The sequence below is a fragment of the Cebidichthys violaceus genome, unplaced genomic scaffold (assembly GCF_023349555.1).
Source record: "Cebidichthys violaceus isolate CVI_PGR_0920_01 unplaced genomic scaffold, fCebVio1.0.p SCAF_1, whole genome shotgun sequence".
NCBI classification, from domain to species: domain Eukaryota; kingdom Metazoa; phylum Chordata; class Actinopteri; order Perciformes; family Stichaeidae; genus Cebidichthys; species Cebidichthys violaceus.
In genome coordinates this window covers 23,155,371-23,171,812 of record NW_027176262.1, presented here as the reverse complement: position 1 = coordinate 23,171,812, position 16,442 = coordinate 23,155,371, and the positions used below count along the sequence as shown (strand labels likewise).

The window sequence follows — 16,442 nt, the reverse complement described above, 5'->3', positions numbered from 1 at the left end:
AACATCTACTACAAGCACTGGCACAACATTTGGTGCATTTATGGTTCCCAGATGTTAAATCCTAGTGCCTTTGGTGATCCCCTAACTTTTCTTATACTGCCACAGTTTGTTTTTCTTTTTAGAGGCATCTCTCGAAAAACTTTTGGATGGATTGCCGTGATATTTGGTACGGACATCCGAAATAACGATGGTGACGGCGGTAAACATTATAGCTGCTTCACTTCAGCTGTAAGAGTCGGCTCAAAGCACCGCTGTGCTCAAGTGCAGCTTCAAAGAACCGCTGACATGACTGTACACTCTTCTTTTTGTGCCATTATTTCTGCACACATACCTGCCCTCAGACATCAAATAATCACATCAAGGTTGAAACAACCCTTTAACTTGTATTACATATTAATTACCTCGATGAACAGCATGATCTAAATAATCGCTAACTCCTTTTTATATTCATATAAGTCTTGTTTGTTTGTTTTTTACAGTGAAATGAAAAAGACTTCCCAGAGATGTTAGGTAAGCCATTATATCTTTAATTATGACCTATATATATATATATATATATATATATGTTTCTAGGCAATACAAATGATGTGCCAATACTAGGCTGAGGAGATGATTACGGTTCCGTCTATGTTTGTATCCGGTGAACTACGTGGTCACAGGACACAGAAAAAAAAGTTTCACCTGGAGCCAAATCATCTGAAGTCCATTAAGTGTGCTTGGACCAGAAAGACAGAGCTGTAGTCTCATCAACCATATGTTAAGCCACCGATATAAAACTGGAGCCGTGCTGAGAGACGCGTCCTCCCTCGAGTCAAACACGGAGGTGCATCTGTTTTGGATGAGGCCTGTTTTACATCCTCAAGTCTCTTGAAGGCATAATTGAAAAGGACGGTTGATTTAAAGTTGCGCTGCTTGCCAACGCAGACCCTGGCTTTGAAAAGGCAGCACAGTGACTTTTAAAGTCAGCTTCCATCAACGCATTGTTGAACAAACATTCATGCTTTTGTGTCATAGGTTAAGATGATGTATAGCAAATGAGAGCACGTCGGGCCACCAGGCCACCACAACCACCTAACAGGTTTGAGAGAAATGTTTGCTGCCATGGTAACGCTGTAAATAACACTCGTGTGTCTTAACATCAAGCTCACACAAGAAAACCAAAGAGCTTGAGCCACAATGCCACCGTGAAATTAAACTAAGTCCAGTTTCAATAGACTCAAAGTCATTCCACATTATTCCACTTCCGTTTTTGTTTTTTTTGTTTTTTGTAATTGCAAAGTACCTGTAAATATTGCCAGGGAATTTGATCGCAGTGCATTTCACAAAGCTCCAGCAGACACGTTAAGATTAGCATTTTAATCCCAATAATTTCTTTAAATGTACGATTTGAAATTGAATTTTCCTGCGGCTACGTGTAATGATCACAGGAGACATAATTGAAGACCGTAAAAAAATGCACAACGGATTTCCCTCTCTAATACGACTAAGTCTCTTCCCCAAAGCTACTCAAATGACAGCCAGCTGCCAAGTGTCGCGCTTGCTCAGCTGTCTAATCGCAAAATTACTGATACGTCAAAATTCAAACAAAATCCACAGTTTGGTATGTACCTTGGGGTTTTTTGGGTCACAGTTTTTGGTATGTTCAGGTAGCAGGGAACACAGAAGAAATGCCGAAAAATGACATTTGTGTCATTTATTTTGAACACTGTGAACATCCAACAGTGGCTCATTGGCTATAATTCAATTAAACAAGTTCTATGAAAGTCAGCCACGGACACTTTTCCTCCTGCGCGTTCATCCACACATCCCCTGGAGAGAGGACGGATCAGTTGGCACTAACAACGTCTCCAGCCGTCGAAAACGACAACTTCCTGCCTCGGGACAGCGGTGGCGCGGGGTCCTCTCAGACTTGAAGAGTGGGCCGAACAGTTCAGCCGTGGCCTGACTTCTTTAGAGGTGGCGATGATGAAGAGTTCTGTGAGACTGCCCCGCCCCCCCCACCCCGCCCCCCCACCCGGAGTAGAGGTGGCCGCTGCATTCTTCGCGGCTTCACCCTGCAGTGTGCAGGGACAAGAGGCGGAGAGAAATTTAAAGTGCAGTTGCCATTGTAGCGGCACTATGTATTTCATGTATATTTTAACAGAGCCTTTTACTCGTTTAAAAAAATAATAACTTTGATCTAAAATAGATGAGATACCTGCTCGACACCGGAGACCGTCTCTGGGGTGAGTGGCCTTAGATTATCTCACGGCACACACAGTCCATGTGAGGGAGCGTCCTGAACCTTGGATTAAGCACCGTGCAGTTGTTGTCGAAGTCTAGAGTTCAGGCTCGCAGTATCTATTTCACGGGTTCTCTCAAATTTTTTTGTCATGGTGGGACCGTCTCCATCATTCGATTCTTTTGGATTTCAGGATGGTGGGTTTGAGCTGTAGAAGGTGTATTTTCAAAGCGTATTATTGTTAGGGGGGGGGGGGGGCTTTCTCAGGGGTTTAGGGGCCTCCATCACGTCCTCTGCCACTCTCACATCCTGGTCGGACAAACGAACAACGTCTTTGTTCTTGAGCGCCTTCTCCGTCAGCGCTGAGTAAACATAACTGGAGTTGAGGTGGGTGGGAACGTTTGCATTAGTCGCTGCTTTGTCACGGTCTGCTCTGCAGTGAGACACTGCTTGGTCTGGGGTTTTTTTTTTTAGTGTCGTTTCGCTAAATCACAATTTGACTTCAGTGGAACAACGTCGGCAAACAGTTTTCGGCCGCTCGTCTGAAGTCGAACCAAAGGTCCTGTGCCCGACGCTGCGGGGCGAATACAAGAACCCTCACACACATAAACACACTAGTTTCTTTTAATGATTGGCTTTGACACGCAAGGATGTACATTATTGTGGAGCACATGTTCCTCCAGTGTCGTCTTGTTAATGATAGCGCATCCAATTCAGACTTCAAAGCACCTTCACTCAATCTAAAATACTGTCCTGATGGTTCCAATGATAGTGCATAGACCAGTAATATCAATTCAATCCCGTTTAAATAATAGTGTTATTAAAAAGCCTTTGTAGTGCAAATACAGTCAAGTCAAGACACAATGCAAGCGCTTAACTGCTGAATGTCTTATCACAGTCACTCAATCGACTTCTCCTCCCCACCACGGATCAAAGGGGCATCCATCTATTACTGAGCAAATGCCACGTCTTTCAGTTCGGGGATTTCTCAGACGTTATCTTCTTTTCATCCTGAACCGGAGCTTTATTTCCTCTGAGACGTGCACTCAAAAAGCAGCACCCAATCACCTCCCCCAAACAAACAGGAGGAAAGGGCAATTGTTTTAAGTGTTATATTTCACGGATTGCCATATTAACATGCAACATTTTACCAATTACATGATGTGTGCGTGTCATTAACAGGCGCCTTTTTTTTTTTTTTTTTTTGGAAAAATGTAAGGCAACAAAAGCCAAGGTGAGTAATTGTTGTTGAGACTCAAATCTTGCCTCGGTGCTGAGCTCAAGCATGGAAATCCTGACAAATCTACGCAAGTTGCCTTTGGTGAGGAGGAGGAGGATTAATAATTAGAGGCACTGACGGCAAAATGCTCCCTAAATTAACATCACATCATCTCTGCAGTATGATGTTGGACACCTTCGGTGAGATTTGCGCACATTAATGAGATTTTCCTACAGCTATGAAAGCTAGAGAGTCAGTTCACTAATCTGCGAAGCGACGCCTTCCAAAGTCGCTTCGTTTAAAACAAATTTGGTGAAGAACGAGACACTCGACGTTGAATACATACAAATATGGCAGTGGTATCTTTATACCCATTTGAAAACCCCATCTAATATGTTGCTCTGTTCCACTTAGTCGATATCCAAGTGTAGAAATGAAACACAGAGTTGATTACCCAATTAGTTGGTTGACGGAAAATGTGTGATACTGATAATCAATTAATCATTGTAGTCATCTTTCAGACAAATAACATAAACATCCTCTTGTTCCAGCATCTTTGTTCAGAGGATTTGCTGCATTTCTTTTATATTATGTGACAACTGAATTACAGCTAAAACAATTAGTCAACTTGTTGTTATTTTAATAAACTAAAAGAATATTAATGAACTGTTTTATACCATTGTTAATCTATATCGTTTGGGTTTTGGACTGTTGGTTGGACAAAACAAGACATTTCAGATTCAAGTCTCTGGGGAAATGTTCTTGGACATTCTGCAATATTATATATTCCACTGAGAGGAAACTTCCCTGCATCAATTCATGTCCCACTCTTAACAGTGTCGAGTTAAGATCGCCCACTTTAAAGGCTCACACTGACAGCTGTCACATTACATAAACGTAGTTAAGAATACATACATATGGAATGATAAACCTGAGGTACAAATCTTTACAGTAGATCATGATCTAAACCTTCTCTGCTAAGTTAAATGACACATGAAGCTCTGGAGTCTTCAACCATCCAAACATCCAGGAAGAGGCCGACACGCTTTACGAATGTCCTTTACGTCACTAATCTTGGGCCCCATAATCGAGGCCCTTCGAGTCAATAGACACCCGGCCCACGACGACTACATCCAGTCATCATCCATCAAGCGTCTCGATAGAGAAAGCAGTTTGTCAGACCGATCTAATGAACTGATCTCGGCGAAGCAAAAGTGCATCATCAATAACCGTAAGCGTGGACGGCTCCGAGTCCAAAGGGCCAAAAAAAGCACGCATCCACCGCCTGTTGGAAGACAATCGCTCTTTAACGAGATTAGCACTTTGCGTTGCCGGGTGGCTTTGTTTGCCGGTTGGCTACATAGTGTTATTGTTGTCGGTATCAAAACCATAAAGCTTTCATCTCGCTTCACGTCTCAGCACCGACGGCTGACCTTCTGCCGGGCACTGTTTGCTCTGACACAACTTTGGTTGGCATGTCTCAACGCGCCCTGACAGACGGGTCCGCCGAGGGCAGCGACTGCGATGCCGATGCTGTTCGGTGTCGTTCGACGGCGGAGTTTCAGTTGCTGCGGCTTTTGTTTTTGCCCGTTCAGATCTCATGTAAGACGTCGTCCCTCACCCGCCCGTCATTGTCCGACCCTTACAGATGATTCACCGCATCGCCAACGATTCAGTGGAGAACATGGCGCGCTAAACCACTCTGCTGATTTCTCTTATATAAGCATGCCAGTTCGGAAAACTTGTTTAGAAATATACAAAAATAAAAAACACTGCTGCGGGTTAATTCCATATTTAGGATAGCAGTCTATTAAGTGGAGCATTACCTTTGCAATGGCCAGTGCTTGCACACGTTTAAAAAAAAGGAAAATCCTAATTTCTTCCAATAGCAACAAAAAAAACTAAATTGCAACCCTAACATTAGCATTTGTAATTAGAGCATTTGGCAGACTTGGCTTATCAACACTGCTCAGTTTTCATAATCAATAGACGGCGCCGGATCAACTGAAGACATTTGGCAGCGACCGGATCATTCCAGCGTTCAGCTGACCGCAAGTGTCCTACGGAGACTAAACCGGTGTGCTGGACTAACAAGCGTCAACTCATTCCCTTGAACAGATTCCCATTTACGTGGGACACAATAGGCAGTCGCACTTCACTTACTGCAGCGAAGGACACTTTCTTTATTGTGGAGAAAAGTGCTCACATTGTCTGCATGGCAATTTCTTTAAACTAAATGGGAAAAGTAGTACTTTCTGTTGCATTGTATTCTCACAGGGGGAAAAAAAAGGCGCTCCACGAGCTTTAAGCTGCAGCAAGGTGCAGAGATCGTATCATTGTAGTCTGTCGTCGGCTATATTTGGCAAGCTGCATAGCGACTTGTAGCAGCACAAAGCATAGCGCAAGCACTCGATGCACTTCACATGAGGCTCTGTTCCAAGAGAAATAAAGATAGGGTTTTTTGGATATTGCCACTGCCCCCACTCAGGGACAGAAGCATCCTCAAAGAGGGTTTGTCAGAAACACTCTTTAATGGGGGCGGGTTTTTCTTGAACTTCTGTTCACTGTCTGGAAAATGGTGTAATGACTGAGCTTTAATCACAGCCCATTGTAGTGTCGGACACAATTACACACCAAATGTATTGCCGTTTAACAGTTTTATAGATGTTTTTATGTCAGGTTTGTCTTTGGTTTATCCATTCACTGGCAAAAGCAGGCTCTGTTAATACGTAGGAATTAGCCAAATAGACCAGAAAATAAGCCAAAACACAAATAGCAGGTCTAAAAGCCGGTGACACCAGGGACAGACACACATTTGTGGGGCATTTCGGCAGCGTAGGCACATTTAAAACTTTTAACTACAAAAAGAAATTGCCAAAATAAAAAATGACAAAAAAAAAAAAAAATGACACGACACACTAATTCTAAGCAGGTTTATAATATGTAATTTTAAAAAACCCAAACTCAAAAAAGTGAGTGTGCTGTGGATGTACATTGTTCTTCCATAATGCAATGCACAGAGGAAATGAGGGAGCTGCTCAAAGCTGCATAAAATGAAGATGAATTGTGAATAAGGATGAAACATCTCCAGAAATATAATGAAAAACAACAACAGAAATGACATTAAGTATTTAATAAGCATATGGAAATGGTAAAAGTGCTGTTTGATTGATGTCCAATGGGTCAAGTTATAAAATAAAAAAAGGTAATGTTGGGGTTTTTTGTATACTAAGTGCAAGAATAGTCCACTATAAATATCTGTGTATATAATATATACTGTAGATAATTAGTACGATGTATGGAACGGGGACACTTCCATACTTAGTTTTGGTCGCTAAGTAAAATCGCCTGGGGTTGCCTTGGATGGATGGATTAATACATACCGTACATTATATAGATGGATGAATACATGCATAGAAAGGACTGAGAATAGCCTGAACAAAAAAAAAAAAAAAAATCTAAATGTGTAAATCATATTATGCTAATCGATGCAGCACACAGCACGGTCACCCAGTGAATGCATGCATGCAACACATGAAAATTTCATGCTCTGCAGGATTTATACGGTCTACTAAACAGCGAGCGAGTCTGTGGACACACGGGAGTCACTGGACACGTTCCAGGGGTACAAAAATCAATCCCCCGCAAACAAGCCCATAAATATCCCCAAAATGAAGTATCACTGAAATTAACTCACTGCTGGAAACAGTACATCAGCAACAGCTCTTGTAATTAATAGCTAAACTTCAGCGAACTATTTGGAAACAAGGATAGAAACATCCAATAGATGTTGATCTTTGGGATGGATTTTTTTCCTGAGCCGGGCTTCAAGCTCGGTGTCAGCAAGAAATCCACCCGGCTCAAGTGTCCTCCTGCTCATGTATGTCTAATAACGTGCTGATCGATGAGGTATTCTGCTTACTTGAGCGAAGTGCAGACCACGGCGCACGGGCTCGTCATTTAACTTTTCTTAATCACACGTTTAACATTGGGGGAGGAAATCAAACGTCGTTTATAGCACACACACACACACACACACACTGTCCCCGCGATGGCCACGATAAAGACACTTTACGTCCATTACTTTCTGAAAGACATTGAGCGATAATTATCTGCGCTGTATTTCTTCAGAAATTGTTGTCATCTGTGCCCGAAATCTATTGTGAGGAGAATGTTCCTCGGTATTTCAGGGTTCTGAAGCTTTCAAAGGGGTCAAAGATGCACACTAATATGGTGCAGCATGCCTTGAGATGATCAGCAAATTATCTGTTTGTGAATCTTGTGTGCATATTAGATAAATATCAAATAGCACATGCACCAGCAAGGAGTGCACTGAAGTAGAACTTATTTCATGCATTCGGGCCAAATGTGTGGATATTCTGCTGCTGCTGTTTCTTTAAATTAATTAGTGTTTTTTTTTTTTTTATCTCCCTTAAGCTGTGCTTTTTTTTTGTGTGATGATCCGGCCTAGTTAGACTAGTACCGGTGCAGCAGCGGCCCACTGTAAGGCACCGATTAAATGTGGACTGAAGGGAGAGATAATAATAATAATAATAATAATAATAATAATAATAATAATAATAATCAAGGCCAGCTACATTTCTCCACTATTGCTTGTAAGCTGCAAAAAGCAAGAAATCAAGGTGCCTGATTGTGAATAGCTCATAATTGAACATGCTCTTTGATAAAGTATTAAAATATCAGGACTTTATGGAAACATTAAAGCACCAAAAGACAACTTTTATAATATTCTCTGGTTTATCTTCCCTTACGTGTCAATAATAAAAAAATCAATCCAGCATAAACTGAAACATATCTGCCTCCCACAAGTTTCCTGGAACAAAACGCACAGATACTTTGAAAAGACCACCAGATCAAAAATATGGTCAGCCACAGGATAAGACCAGAACAGACTTTTGTTGTCTTTGCACTGGCGGTGCTTGATTATGCATGTGTCTCTCTATTAAAGGCAGACATTTCAACCAAACGGAGAAAACAGAATGTGAAGGTTGAGGCACTTAACCGTTCACTTCACTGGAATAGTTAATGCTTCTGCGGTCTCCCAGCCTTTAATAGGCAGCAGAGTTAGACATCTCATCTCATCTCCAATGAGGCCGGCGCAGTCTGATGAAGAGCACGCCGCACGACTTTCTGACAAACAAATCAATATGCAACAGGACAGAATGATCTCTCATCACAGTGGCACATTCGTAGGAGTAATTCATGGAGGCATTATCTTTTTCCTAATGCCTCAGTCGAGAATGAATAGTGGATTAAATGCACTGCATTTTGTCCGATGCTTCTTACTTCAGGGGAGAAAGTCCTAATAGGACTAGTAAGACCTGTGGTAATAAGCGCTGCACAATAATATATTGTTCTTATGCATTATTTAATGGCACTGTGGGGAAGATAGTGTTTGTGTGCATTTCAAGTTCTGTACGAGAGCATGGAGCTCGCTTAATTGGCTTCCTCAAGAGAGCCAAAAGAGAAATGCTGTTCTGGCAGAAGATATTGATCAATATGCCCAGATGCAGCTCCTGAAAGCATGATCTAAATCAGTGTCACCTTCAGATAAACAGTAGAAGGCTAGACGCTGCAGCCGAAGACGTCGCCGGATCCCGGTTTGCTACCGTGCTAGACAAAGACGTTGTTTATTGTTTACATGAGTATATATATATATATATATATATATATATATATATATCATATCCCTTTATCTAAAATGATCATATGTGACAAGACAGAGTCAGGAGCAACAGTTTAAAGGCTGCTACCGTGGCAGCACCACTGCACAACAGTGGTTCTTGAGGGAGACAGATGCCACTAATAATTGCTTTTATCCGAAAAGGCGACAGGCTGGTACCATGGAGCAAGATCTCACGGGTACAAAATGTGACGCTCCTCTGCAGTTTGAACGCCACATGCTCTGCAGGTGACAAGTGTTCCTCAATTGAATATTTTGCATCCGGACTGAAGCTGCTCTGGACATTTTGAATGCGTTTGGATTATGACGGCTGCTTACCACCGGGCTCAGCCGGCTGGGTGTTTAAATATCATAGCACATCCTGCACAGCACTACTGAAAGTATAACCGTGTGAATCTGCATCCCTGTCTTCAGACAAACGACTGTCCACTGATTCCTTGCAGCAGCCCCCCCCCCCCACACACACACACACACACACCGAGCTCCCATTGCACATTCTGGTCACGCCCTATTGCTCCATTTTACATGTGACACTCATCCTGTGGCAGCGAGCAGGTCAGACTTTAAGCACCAGCGCTCCTCGCACGCCACCTGTATTATCAGCCACTGTCAGAGGCAAACAACTTAGCCACGGTTAACAGGCATGCTCCACGCACACGCTCATGCACCGTGACAATTAAAACGACGAGCTTCCTTATTCGGACGTACTGCTCAGACGTGAGGGGCTAGGAGCCTCCAAGATGAAAAGGAGCCATGCAGCAATCATTAGAGTTACCGAGTCAGAATACTAATGTTCTCAAGACAAAAAGGATGATGTCTATCCACTCGGGTTTATCCACTTTAAGAGTTCCTGCTGCTAAATGTGTCGACTGAACATTTGTTAAAAAAAAAAAAAAGTGTCTGCCAGTACGCTTGATTGACTGTATTTGTAGTGAGTGTAGTTTCATTTTCAACACCGCTAGTCCAATGTTGGAGATGAATGCGGTAGGGGAAGGCAGGCTGACCCAGCACGCAGGCGAAAGAGAGGAAAAGTACACTCTGGGCAGGTCACAAGTCTAACACAGGGCTAATAAAGTCACAGTCACCTTCAACAACGGGCAAAGTAACCTTTCCAATCCACCACTGGCTGGATTTTTTTTTTTTTTTGGCTCGATTTTACTTTCTTCTTCCACACAGACAGTGGGAGCTAATGAATGCATTCAAACCCAGGACACTCTCTCTGTGAGGCGACACCCTGCCCAACACACTAAACTAAATGTTTTGGAACGAGAAGAAACACTCTTCGATCGGGGTAATTGTCTCATACTCAAATACAGCACATACGTACCGAAAAAGCTGTGCTTATGACTTGCAAAGCATCGCTGCAGTAGCCTGTTGGGGTGATATTTTAGTGCTCTTACCGTTCGCTCTTTGAATTCCTGACGCAGAGGAGTTGAGAGGCGGTGTGCGTTTAAATGCCTCTTGAGGCCAGTGTGTTATTTACCTGTTTCCTCCCGTGCTCAGTGCTCAGCGCTCACCGCTGCTTTTGCCTGTCACTTTTTTTGACTCGATAACCTTAAAAAAATAAATTCCAAGGCTATAGCTCCGGTTTAATTGCTTCAGAGCTTTAGTGGCTACTCCTTTGATCTTTTTGGCTACTTGCAATTACGCCATTTCTTCAACTTTTTTTCATGCTTTTGATGCTTCTCGCACTAAATAACTTGAGTTGCCTTGGGAGAAATGTCTCATTCTGTCGACTGATAACAACTTAATTGGTACTTATTTTCTCCTTTCTTTACTGCTACTTTTTCTGCATGCACAGTCCAGAATTCAAAACATTAAGAAGATGGAGGTTTTTTTTTTTTTTTTTCCAAATACATCACTTCTTTTAATTATGTCACAGCGTGCATCATGATATCCTTTGATCCTTATTATTTCTCAACAATTCATGGATGCGAGGGCAGCCTGAGACTTAAACACGGTAATGGAAATTCCTTCACACAACAAGATCCTTGACCCTTCCCTCAGGTTGAACAAACTCCTGCTCCTTTATGTTGGGATCAGACTCTTATCTGTGCACATTCAAACCAGCACACATTACCGTGTGGTACTGGGATACTGAACGTCCCACAACCGTAGCTTTGAGTAGCGTGGAAAAACAGGAAATCTCTGGAGCAGATATGTGCAATTTGCAAATCCCAGTCTGCAAGCATGACTCACTGTGAATTGCTATTTAAATATGCCTTGTGCAGAGAACAACAACGGGTTTATACAATCTGTTATGAAGTCCTTTATACTCCCAAACACAGGTCAATAGCTTGTGCTTGCTGCTATTCTCCCGCTCCTGCAGTGGCCGATAACCCTCGACTGGTCCCGGTTTCATAATGCAAACGCATGACACCGGCACCGTGAGCAGCTGCTGTAACACAATGCAACAGAATGGCAAGGCAGAGAGACCCCATTAATCTCACCCCATGGTCCGCATGCAGCAACCTAGAAAGCAGCAGCCCTTGCACACATGGCGCTGCCACTTGCTTTTTTTTTTTTTTTTTTTGTTACGCGTTACCTGCTGCGATATGAATTTGTTTCGGCGGTTGTTTCCTGCCTGCACTAGCGTTGCTAAACATGGCAGCTTTGGCAATAATGCATGATAATGATAATGACCATCCCGCCTGATTTCATTAGGCAAACACATGACAGCAAGTGCTCTGAGCTTCTGCTGTAACACCCTGCAACACACTGACAAGCCAAAGACGTGAGCACCACCACTTACTGCAACGCACACGCACACACACACGCACACAGCTTGTAAAAAAACCAAAAAAAAACGACATCTATACATAAGAGCCCCGCTGCATGCACTGCTAATTCAAATTACAAATCCAATAAGGCTCAAGGGTATCAACCCTGCGAAGAAGAAACCTCATTAACCTCTGTTTTAGGAGTCTTTAAGTCCCTTATGTTAAAACCTGTAACCAAACATAAATTCAATTTTCTCTATTCACTCAGCCCGTCAAACACACACACACACACACACACAGCCTTTACTGGAGCACTTCACAAAAGCAGTCAAACCCCTCAGCTAGCCGTTTGTGCTTTTGTTAGTTCGTAAAAGCCTTGCATGACGTATAAGAGCGATTTTTTTTCTTGGACACTTGTCAAACTATGGAAGAGAACAACACCAAGACCTCATGACAGCTTTCATTATTCATTTCAGTTGACAGCAGTGAAGAGGTGGAACACTCTGCCATAGGAGCATACATGCAGTCCTAAGGCTCACTGTGGGTGAAGGAGGGTGTATACAGTAGATGCAGCCGGTAGTCACTGTTTTCCAATAGCAAGCTGCAGCAACGCTCACTGCACGCCCTGATGTGGCAACACGGCTGGCCAATGCCTACACCTTCCCCCGGGGACGTCTCGGGAAGGTAGTATGCGGGTAGAGAGCTATGAGGGATGTTCACTTGACTTTAGTGGAAGCATAATGACATCTAACCCCTCTTCAATCTTATAGATTTACAACCTGGCTACCCCGGCGCAGTCATCCTGGACCCTCACTTCTCCCATCTGTTGTTGCCGGTGTCCTCAGAGTGACAAACACTGACCTCTTCCAGCCTTGCCTGCCAAAATTAGAATAGCCGGAGTGTAACAAACTTTCTACAAATGCTGAGTTGAATCTAAGGAGGCTGAGCTTATTGAGTCACTGGAAAATGATGAGACGGGCAAAAAAAAAAACTCTGCACAAACGTAATTGCCAGCATTCACTCACAGCACCCGGGAGATTATTATCATGCTACATCAGTGCTTTTTTTTTTTTTTTTTTTTTAAGTCTTTTATCATCTCTAAACCTGCTTAGCCTATTGTCAAAAACAAAAGCGCTGCGCAGCCCTGTAACACACACACACACACACACACACACACACACACACACACACACACACAGCTGAGGCCTCCACTCACCATGAAATGAAATAATCATCTAAATGAGCATTCCTCTATATTTAAACTCAACTCAAAAGGGACATTAGCAAGTGTACCCCTCATCATTCAAGCTCGGTGGCTCCACAGTGAAAAAAAAAACCACTCTCTCAGCAATCAGTGCTATACTGCCCTGATGGGGAGGATTTCAGTGCTGCCGATAATTTATGAAAAGTCTTCGCCTCTGCGTCGTGCTGACGCAGACACACCCGGGCCATTTCCACATGCGCCCCAGTCTCTGGGAATTCAAGTCGCGTGTCACTGTTCAGCCGCCTTCATCCCACAGTTCGGAGCCGCGGCGACAGCGTGATAGGGTCGTTTTGGGGCCCATCTGTAACTGTATACAAGAGCACTACCACCACTCAATCAATACAACTGCTCCAGCATGCAAGGACCGACGATCTGAAGTAGCCTGAACACATCTCAGCTAGATGGATATCATATTATACAGGAGACTACTGAGGCTGCCTGTAAAGTAGAGCAAAGATGTGCACATTATGCAAGCAAGAGAGCAATAGGTATGTTGCTGATCAGATAGATAGATAGATAGATAGATAGATAGATAGATAGATAGATAGATAGATAGATAGATAGATAGATAGATAGATAGATATTGCAGTTGGTGGCACAATCAATGCGGCACACCACAGATTGGGACACTGTTCAGCTCGTCGGAGAGGCACACATGCATCCACACATGAGCATCAGGAGTGGAAAGTCCATCGCACATTTCTCACCAAGTCTACTAAGTGACTTACCAAAAGTGGCACTAATAAAGCAGACGCCGAAGGGTTGATCCGACTGCACATGATTTCCGCCGTCCGCACACTTGTCACACTGGATACATTCACAACGACTCTGAGATGGCAACTGGAGTTCATTTATTCCAAATGCACACGTCCAAAAAAAAAAAAAAAAAAAAAAAAAAAAAAAAAAAAGCTTCTCTTTCGGGCTGGTGTGTTGAAAAATCCAGCGGACGTGCTGAGGGGCAATGTGCAGCTGAAGTGTCATCAAGCAGGGACTGTGGGGTATCTTCCAGTTACCTGCGTCGCGATAAAACCCCACCTTAAATCCCAGAACGATCCGATTGAGACGTAAGGGCAGAAACTGTAAAGCCGAAAACGCGCAAAAAAAATCCAAAAGCGCAGGAGAGTCCGAGGCTTTGCGTCCGAGCCGTGCTCAACAAAAAAGGGGGGGTTAAAGCGTCAGTACGTGGTCGTATCAAGTCCCCCTCGCGCACGGGTTTAACGCAGAAATACGGTGGATTAAATTGTCCAATAAAGCTCGCGCTAGATATGAATTGCAGCACAGATGGGAGTCGGGACAGAAAACTGCAGTCCGGGGCTCGTTTGGAGGCGATGGGTTGCGCTCTTGGAAGAAAAAAAAAAAAGAAAAAGCCTCTGGCGGTTGAAGGCTGGCGTCAAATTCGGGCTTTAAGTCCGTCAAGAGATCTCGAAGGTCGAAAACTCTCGTAATTACAGCACCGCGGCGCAGTTATCACGCCTGTTTCACTGGCAGCCGTTTGTTGTCATAACTTCCTCTGTCTGAAGCGCGATGAAAGGAATCCCACCCATCCACTGACACACTGTGGGGTTGGTTTTTTTTCTTTCTTCTTCTTCTTTCTCCTCTAATAGGCCGACAATGCGTACCCATGCGAGCAATTAGTTTTCATACATGGCTTGGTCTACGCGCTCCCCTCAACAAAGCGATGCGGTCGATTTCTCCGGGCGGGATGTGGCAGGAAATCTCGCTGTGTCCTGGGGAAACAAGCAGCCTCTGCGAATGCGCCCCTCTCTTACTCCTCGTGCATGCGCCCACCTGCGTAATAAGAGCCCGATACAAATGGATACGTGTTGTCACGCCATGATGTCTTCAGCAGAGCAGAGCCAAAGTGGCCGGTGGACAAATTCTTGGTGTCAGAGGAAACGACTGACACCTTTCATGGGCAGTTGCAGCACTGCAGCAATGTGATGTCACTTAGGCTGCATTTCGAGCATACATGTACACGATCAACCGAGGGTTGCTTTTTCTTTTTTTTGTCCTTCCTGTGGTGACGAGGAGAAGACCATGTTTTCACATTACAGTGGGTTCATATCTAGAGGAGGTGCTTTGGGGTGTTTGCGATGCTCCGGGAAAGGGCTGGTACAGCTCGTGGTCCAGCACAACAAGATGCTGCAACGGTGGGGGGGGGGGGGCGACAGTGGATGGAGGTGGGGGTGTTGGGTCATTGCACACTTATTGCCCCCCCCCCCCCCCCCCCCCCCCCCTGTAGGCGAGCGTACTGCTTTGTGTTCAGGCTGTAAATGAATACGCTTTCATTTTCTTATCCTCCTCAATCTTAAACGCCCGTCATGATAAGCAGGAGCACAAATATACCCGACCACCCACGTGTCTCAGACAGCACCTCGTGCTTTACTTTGCTCTGGGACAAGCACTCCTCTTGGCCCACATCAATGGAAGTGGGATATCCGGCGTCTAGAAAGACATGAATACCCTCCCACCATAAGAAAACAAACTATGTGTAATCCTCTCAGAGATGCAGCAGAAAGCCAGAGACAGCCCATCCTTTAGGATAATGTGCACATCCGCAAAAACGCCTCTAAGAAGAGGATAACGTGGGGTTGTTTTTGTGTGGTGCATATTCATCCCCAAGTGTATTATCTGCCTGCATGGAGGCCACATGACATGCGATGAGAAAATGAATTCTGGTGGACTTGACAAATCCGGTAAAATCCGACTGATGTGACAGGAGCAACGCACATTGTGCACGGACTTGCATTATAGGATATGGTGAATATTAGAGGCCTGCAGGCTAAACAGGAGAGGGAAGTTTCGACCCCTCCTTTAAAGTACAGGTGATTTCTGTTATGAGCTGAATTGATTCGCCGTAAAAAAAGTACCTGATCATGCAAGAAAATGTAAGATACAATAAAAAATATTGCTCGTAACAGGTCCCGAATGCAAGACTATAATAATGTTGGAATGTTAAGACATAAAAGTACCATAAATAACAAAGTTACTGCTCATCATAGAGCACCACAGTCACACTTTATGTCCTGTAAAGTTACAAATAGTTAAAAATGATAGGAATAGCAAATCTCAATAGGAATACTTTTATTTCTTTGGCATTTTCTTACAATAAATATATCCTCTCGCTACTCAAGCTGTAAATTTCGCATCATCTTCATTTCCCTGCTGCGACATAACAGGTGTTACAATCATCTAATGTGCAACAAGGGCAGCAGCCTGTTGTAATTAAAGGGCAGTTCATAACGGGTGGGGCACCTCCAGGGCATTTCAAATGGATAGGCGGGATGTGACACAAACTCATTTTGGGAGACGTG

General features: G+C 43.7%; 1 protein-coding gene across 2 annotated transcripts in view; it reads right to left on the bottom strand.

Annotated features, from left to right (window-relative positions):
* The window catches only part of lrfn1 (leucine rich repeat and fibronectin type III domain containing 1), a 93,298-nt gene extending 79,297 nt beyond the window's left edge, over positions 1 to 14,001 (bottom strand). For both annotated transcript variants that reach the window (XM_068715896.1, XM_068715905.1), the window contains exon 1: positions 13,857 to 14,001. The gene's annotated coding sequence lies outside the window, so the exon portion shown is untranslated. The remainder of the gene's footprint in view (positions 1 to 13,856) is intronic.
* Positions 14,002 to 16,442: the final 2,441 nt, after the last annotated feature.